Source organism: Etheostoma spectabile, chromosome 6 (assembly GCF_008692095.1).
Source record: "Etheostoma spectabile isolate EspeVRDwgs_2016 chromosome 6, UIUC_Espe_1.0, whole genome shotgun sequence".
NCBI lineage: Eukaryota > Metazoa > Chordata > Actinopteri > Perciformes > Percidae > Etheostoma > Etheostoma spectabile.
Window position 1 is genome coordinate 25,835,187 of NC_045738.1, and position 7,984 is coordinate 25,843,170.

At 43.0% G+C, this 7,984-nt stretch overlaps 1 protein-coding gene and 2 long non-coding RNA genes across 11 annotated transcripts in view; 2 read left to right on the plus strand and 1 right to left on the minus strand.

Annotated features, from left to right (window-relative positions):
* adgrb1a (adhesion G protein-coupled receptor B1a) overlaps window positions 1-7,984 on the plus strand; it is a 196,687-nt gene that overhangs the window by 62,849 nt on the left and 125,854 nt on the right. The window lies entirely within an intron of this gene.
* LOC116690627 (uncharacterized) overlaps window positions 205-7,984 on the minus strand; it is a 23,729-nt gene continuing 15,949 nt past the window's right edge. Inside the window, exon 3 of the long non-coding RNA XR_004332315.1 lies at window positions 205-288. This is a non-coding gene — a long non-coding RNA (uncharacterized LOC116690627). The remainder of the gene's footprint in view (window positions 289-7,984) is intronic.
* On the plus strand, window positions 5,346-6,494 carry LOC116690614 (uncharacterized). Its single transcript, XR_004332303.1, has 2 exons — window positions 5,346-5,560; window positions 6,426-6,494. It is a non-coding gene; the product is annotated as an uncharacterized LOC116690614 (long non-coding RNA).

Sequence of the window (7,984 nt, forward strand, 5' to 3'; positions counted from 1 at the left end):
TAAAAATGTAAAAGAATAAAGGAGATAAATCAGCAGCTGCAAAGAGGCTTTTAGCTGCGTTGCCAATTATGAATGATGGTTTTGACGGAGCCTTGACATCATATGGGGGATAATGTCAGTACGTTACCAACTCAGTCTCACAGCAGTTCATGAAATGGTCACGTCATTTATTCTTCTTTATTTGATATGTGTGCACAAACACGTCTTAGTCGGTTTCTTTGTGATGGTCAGCACGTTTTAAAAAAATGTATTTCAATGGGAAACATCTTTCGTGATCACAGCACAATTCTGAAAAGAGAAGAGGACATAGCATTCTACGAGGGTGGGGGGGCAAGCAACACAGGACTTTTCACCCAGGAAAGCGGGGACCGTGTCCCATGTGTTACGTCTCCTGAACCCAAGGCGTCCCGCTATATACAGCTATACAATTGTTGGTATAATAAAAAACGAGATTTGTGAGGCTACAGTGCTAACCATTCGGCCACCATGTTGCCCAATGGGTCCATGCATTTAGCAACTAAGGCAGTATTACAAGCAGTGAACATCACGTAAATCCAGCCTGGGGTTAAGGGTAGGCTACGACATTAGCAGCCACTACAGAAGTGAACAACTTAGCATTTTAAAGCAGTCCGAGGCTTTGACCTTGCCGCTCATGAAATTTCTGGCATTTACCAGCTCCACCTGCTCTCTATCAAAGGACTCACTTGAACTTAAAAGTCAGCACGACGCAAGATGAGGAATTGTCTGTCTCCTCGAGGCTGCCTGTCTTCTCAGGTCCCTCTCCAAGCAGCCTGAGGGATTATTAAACATTCATGCTTTAATTAAGCAATTTTACCGCTGCTACTTACAGGGTGATGATAAAAGCACTGCTCAGGGATGAGTGTGGTGAGCAGACAAGTGTGTGTGTGTGTGTGTGTGTGTGTGTGTGTGTGTGTGTGTGAGGACGTGTCCTACGTAAGAGGCCGTTAATTTCCTACCATAAAGAAAAGTGTGAGGATTAGAGAAAAGACAAGTTGAATTTTTTCCCCCCCTCCCTCATCAGTCATGTGTGACTGCAGGAGAATGGTTCCTGGATAATGTTACGGACGATATGATCCCTGTGTTTTCTGACAGGCAGCTTGTCATCGTCCGCCTGTTCACTGCTACGCTTTCTCTCTTTTCTCTCCTCTATTTTACACTTCATCACACACTATTTTTTTTCTTCTTTTTCTTTTGAGAAATCCAGTAGAGTTTAAGAGACTTGAAACCCTTTTTTCCCTCAGAAAAGTGCTCTATTATGAGAGAATGTATCTTCGCAGGATGAAATTGTGTGTGTGTGTGTGTGTGTGTTTGTGTGTGTTTGTGTGTGTTTGTGTTGGCCAACAGAGAATCAGGGCCCTACCTCGCACCCGGTGCAGCGCGGCGCCACTCCCGAAGTGTCTTTTGTTATTTTAAGATCATGTTGTTTAAATAGGAAATGGACCTGCGCCCATCTGTGCGCCCATGGGTGTGCTGGTCTTACAGGGAGGTGTGTTCAGGTGCATTCTGGGCGTGCTGGTCTTACAGGGAGGTGTGTTCATGTGCATTCTGCATTCTGGATCACCTCTGATTAATGAAGACAGTAAGCAACACCATTTTGAACCGCCCGGCACACAGACCTTTTTTTCTGCCGTCAAACTAGCAAAAGCTGATTTGGACACGCCCTTAACACACCTGTGCCATGCGCTTCACGCCGTGCACGTAGATCGTTAAAATCGGGTCCTCTGAGGGTGTGTGCATGTTGCCAGTCTTCTTGGGTGTGAAGACATTTAATGGTAGTCTGACTTTCTCACAGTTGTTCTTCAGATTTTATGACTTTAACAATGAAGATAAATTACTGTCAGTAAAAATGACACTGAAATGTACGAGGTTATTGCTTCTGTGCACTAGACTTGGATGGAAAAGGTTTGTGTGTGTGTGTGTGTGTGTGTGCGTTGTTGCATCTGCGTGCCTTTGTGTCCTTGTTAAGAGCAGGCGGTGGCTCTGCGGGATGGCTGTAAAGGCTGCTCTCCTTGGCGGTATCACCTGGAATGACACCCAGAGGTGACACACTGTCAGAACACACACACACACACACACACACACACACACACACACACACACACACAATAAGCTAGCAGATCTTGGCCAAAGCCTGCCAGGTCCAAGAAAAGAACTCATTAGTGCAGACATGTTCCATGTGCTCTTTTAAAAACACACACACACACACACAAAGTAAATATACAGACACAGTCCAACACACATCTATCAGACCTTTTTTCCTGAACTTTCTATGTGAATGGATCACTGTCTAAAGCTGAAGTCCACCTTCAGTCCCATTAACAGGTCAAAATGAACCTTAGGAGATTGTTGCTGTCTTTTTCTCGAGGTAACTGTTCGACCGTAGAGAGGGACAAATATCGATGAGGTACTTCCTACATCTAAAATGATTTTTTTGTTGTTGTAGATTATTCTTTGGGCCATTCTCAGCGTTTTTTATTTGACAGGAAAGCTGAAGACATGAAAGGGGAGGGAGGGGGGGAATTACATGCAGCAAAGGGCCACAGGTCGGAGGCAAACCAGGGCCCGCTGCATGGAGGAGTAAACCCTTATATGGGCATCCGCTCTACCAACTCAGCTATCCGGGCGCCTGGCTAAAATTGACTTTAATCAGATTTGATTTACTTAAAACATCAGCAGATGTGCTTATTGAACACAGACTGAAGCAAGTCTTTACTTTACATTAGTCATAAATTATAAAATGTATGTTTCAGTGACACGCGGGACAAGAACAGGATATGAGCCCCGGTCTCCTGGGTGAAAATCCTGTGTGGTTTGACCTATCCACCCCCCATACACACCTCCTTATGCTGATTCGGGGTCTTTCATACTACTCTCTAGCGTTGTTTCTCTTAATACCACGTCATCTGACAGCGCCAGGGTGGAGCTGCGGCTCTGCCCGGGGTGTTCCATACAGACGCTGAAGGGGGATTGTTGCGTATCTGACGCTGAGAGACACTGACCGAGTGTCAGGACAGTTGGGAGTGGGGACAGGTTGGGCCATCTGACACCCCCATGACTATTATTTTTACATCAAACCGAGCCATGCCTCTGTAATACCAGTCAGACTTCATTACAAATAAAATGAGAACATTATGAGCAAAAGAACCGCACGTAATCTCAACTCTCTCTGTGAAATGCAATGAGTTTATAGGCAACTTTTCAGGAGCTGCTCCTCATTTCTTATCCATTTCATAGTTTAGATTGATTTATTTACACTCATTTATTTCTCATCAAAGAATCACAACATGATTAGATTGTGCTTTTCCACAGTTTCTCATTCATGAGCTAGATACACTTCTTCTCTTTTCATTGCTTTCATATCCGCTAAAGATTATATTGCTCAATTTAATCTCAAATGAAAATACAATTAATTATTTTTTAGGCTTTCCAAAGAACACATTCTATTATTGCAGCTCAGACACCCAGAGGCTCGACTGAGTAAATGTTTTCAGTCTGTTTCAGCTAAATCAAATCAAATCAAATTCTCTCCCCTCCCGAATCTCTTCTCTCAGCGTAGTGTGTCAGAAAGATCACTGATGAATTATCTCCAGCCGTGGTGTTTGCACTGTGTTGTGCTAATGCTTCTGCTTTCAATTTAGGAGACACTTTTGGTTTTTAATGCGTTGATAGTTGGATTGTTGAAGGTTAAAAACCATCCTTGGAGAAAATCCATCATCTGTGCTCAGTTTGACTCAGCAGAGGAGGTCAGGGAAAGGAGGATGAATTATGAGCTGAAGACATGACGCATCTTAAGGCAAACAGCCACCAATCATACTAAAAGTCTGTTATAGTTTAAGGAGAGCCTAAATTCCCACTTTTATCACGTTAAGGCTCAAGATTTAGAGTAACCTTAACCTTCCTTAAATAATGTGTGCTTCCAACACTCCAAAGATGTAAAACCAATGACTCCCAAAACGACAACTGTGAGTGTTCTATAATAGGGCGTAGCAAGGCTGCGTGATATAACATAACAACATAATAGCACAGGTATGTTTAAGCGGTTGCTTGCCAATCAAAAGGTTGGTGGTTCGATCCCTGGCCCTGCAGTCCCTCGTCCCTTTGGGCAAGATACTGAACCCCGAGTTTCCCCCTAATGCTGCACCATTGGGGTTGTAAATGTGTGTGAGTGTTTATCTAATGAGCAGGTGTGTAGATGTGTGTGAGTGTTTTAACGGCAGCCTCGGCCACAGTGTGTGAATGTGTGTGAATGGTTCCTGTACTGTGTTAAAGTACTTTGAGTAGTCGTTAAGACTAGAATAGCGCTGTATAAGAACAGTTCATTTACATTTATTTAAGTACTCATTTTCAACATTTCCCATCAGAGAAAATCATATTTTGCTCTTTGGGATTTCCTTAGTCATTGCAGCTCATGGTTCTGTTGTCTAATGCCAAAATCTTAAGTGTTGATTTCCTGCCACAAAACTGGCAGAGATGATGCTGGGCTTGCTTTTCATTTTCTATTCCGTAGCATTTTATTTCAGCCTCTGAAAAAGATAACGCTATATTTGAAGAAGGAAAACTGAAATCGAATACAAACACTCAAAATGCCATGTTAGATTTGCTCAGTCGTCTGAGCTTTTTCACAGAAGTATTTTTTTTTCCAATCATCGCTCTATCTCATGCAGAAATTCTCTCATTGCAGTCAGAGCACTTTTGCCCTAAACTCAATGCAAACTTAAATTCAGAGCCCTTTTGTCAGCTTCAAGCCTACTCAAAGTAGAAATTAGGGTCCCTATGTGGCACTGGAGCAGCCACATCTGCCCCGCAGAATGGGTTCTGGTATTTAGCATTTCAAGCATTTACAGCAGGTAACATTACACAGGTGGAACACAAACCCAGCCCCATGTATTCTCATCTCTAGTCACATGCCGGGATTCTGTACAGCGATGCCCGCGCTCCACACACACACACATACATACACACACACACACACACACACACACACACACACACACATACATAGCTGAGCCCAGCGGTGTGTGTACACAACGTGCATTACATTACTGGGAATGATACAGAGATAATTACCAACGGCCGCTGGTGCAGATGAACTAACACTAGGCTCGTTCCTGTAAGTAGGCTACAATAAAAGATTTGTGCGTAAAAAGTCAATATTTCAATGCCCACTCACCTGTCTACAGGTATAAACATGTGGGAAGTGATGTTTCATACTGTTCTGTCTGGGCAGTCCACTGTCCACCGCGCTGTTTACACAAACACAGCTCACCTTGTTTCATTGCAAATGAGGCCTCGTCCTGCAGGACGGACACGGAGCCTGCTCATCAGTCCATTCGTCATTAAAGCTGGGCTGGTCCACGTCAACATTTCTCTTCAGCCTCTTTGACAGTCACAATTTTACCTGACAACAGTCCTTTCTTTCTGCAAGCATTTTCCACCAATCAGGACGCTTCATACTACAACCATGTCTCAGGAATCACAGAATTTAACCATCACTCCTCAGTGAACAGCCTCCTAGTCTGAGGTTTTTTTCTAGTTAAAGGTCACATGACATGGTCCTCTTTGGATACTTTATATAGACCTTAGTGGTCCCTAATACTGTATCTGAAGTCTCTTTTATATAGACCTTAGTGGTCCCTAATACTGTATCCTTAGTGGTCCCATATACTGTATCTGAAGTCTCTTATATAGACCTTAGTGGTCCCCTAATACTGTATCTGAAGTCCTTTATATTAGACCTTAGTGGTCCCCATACTGTATCGAAGTCTCTTTTATATAGACCTAGTGGTCCTAATACTGTATCTGAAGTCTCTTTTATAAGACCTTATGGTCCCCTAATACTGTATCTGAAGTCTCTTTTATATAGACCTTAGTGGTCCCTAATACTGTATCTGAAGTCTCTTTTATATAGACCTTGTGGTCCCCAATACTGTATTGAAGTCTCTTTATAATAGATTGTGGTCCCCTATACTCTGAAGTCCTTTTATAGTCTGTTCTCTCTTTTTATATAGACCTTAGTGGTCCCCTAATACTGTATCTGAAGTTCTCTTTATATAGACCTTAGTGGTCCCCTAATACTGTATGTGAAGTTCTTTTATATAGGGGGGGTGTGGCCTTGACTAACTGCCACCTTGCTCGTTTGAAAGCCATGAGTCTTCTCTCATGGGGGGGCCAAATTCTCTGGGCGGGCAAAGCAGAGAAAGGGGAGGTAACCTTACCCCTTATGACCTCATTAGGGCCCCAGAGGCCTTTCTCAAAGGCAGAGCAGGATACCCAGGGCTCGGTTTACTCCTATTATCATTTCTAGCCACTGGGGGGGGGGGGCATAGGCAGGCTGGGGTAACGCAGATTAATGTAAAAAAAAAAAACTCATAACGTGAACTTTTTATACCGTGGGACAGTTAAAGAGCCAGTTATCATTATGGAGTTTCTATGTTTTTTAGGAGTTTGCTCACACTAATCCATGAAAAATAAAATAACATGAATTCAGTTAGAATGTGAAAATATCAAACAATAACATGTGTATTAGGTAAAAATAGATTTTATTTTCTTTGTTTGAATGTCCGGTCCCCTGAGTGTCTGCTCAGACCGATTCTGGCCCTTGGAAAAATGTAGCTGATGACCCCTGCACTGGAGCCTTAAGTATCAGAAGGCAGCACACTAGTTAATTATAATAACTTATCTCTTAACTCTCTCCGTGCCAGGAGGCACACAAGGCTTGGACATCACTCCTCCACTGGGTTCGGTTTGCAGCTGCACGTCGTGCTGTGCTCCACGTGTCCCCGCCTGCACCGTCACGTTCCAGTTCTTGTAATATGATGTCCGTTGTTTCTGTAACAGGCTTGTTTTCCGGGAGTAGGTTGTTGGCCTTCTGCCCAACCCCCAAGCTTGGAGGGCCAGTGGTTTTCTGTCAGGGTGTCCTTCCCTTAGACTGCGTTGGTCCACGACACCATACGTTGTAACCCCCCATCCGCCACCCGGGGGGACGCGCCTCATACGCCGTGCAGTCCCAGCGCGAGTAATTAGAATAACGGTAATATTTACAGGCGCCGTTCTCGGCACTCAAGGACGCCGTACAGGGTATTCATACCATACAACAAAAACAACAGAAAAGGCAGCGCAATAGACATTCAAGTTCATCTGTTTTAAATGCTCTTTAATAACAGACAAAGGCCTGGCTGCTCTTAATGCTAAATAAAAGTTAATAACAGACACACAAACACGAGGGTTCAGCCAGGTGCTTCTACATAGTACTCCAGACACAAAACAGGTCAATAAGCATTAAAAGCGTAGTGTGTTTCTGAAAGATTCGCCTAAGACCCTCGTTTCATACGTTTTGAAAGCTTATGTTCAGTGCCATCACAGGTTCGGCTGTGGTACATCCTGGCTGGAGAAATGTTGCGGATATTAAATAAAAAAAAAAAACAATGTTCTGCATGCAGAGGATTCGTTGCTTTGCATTGGTGTCAGGATCTGAGGTCTAGTCAAATATTTCTTTGACAACCGTCCAATTATGAAATAAAAAGACTCATAAATAAGGATGGAGTGTTTCTTGCTATTTGTTGCCACTTTAGTGTATAGTAGGCTGTTTATTGTGCTGTTCTATTAAACGGCTTCAAGCCCATTCCCACCTAGTGAATATGTAAATCTTTCAAAACAGGTTTTATTTTTCTATGGGTTCAGTTAAATCCTATTACATCTCTTTACTTTATGCATTTCTTGTCCTCAAACAGGAAGTAGTGCATTTGTTGAGGACTATTTTCAGCCGCAGATGAGTATTTATGGCATCAGGATAGTAACCATTATAGCCGTTTATGATGATTTAAGATATAATGACATGAGAATTAAAGCGCCCATGTTATGCTCATTTTCAGGTTTATGATTGCATTTAGAGACTGTAAAAAACCAACAATATTTCCATTGTACCGCACATTGCTGTTTTCACCCTGTGTGTTTAGGTCTCTGT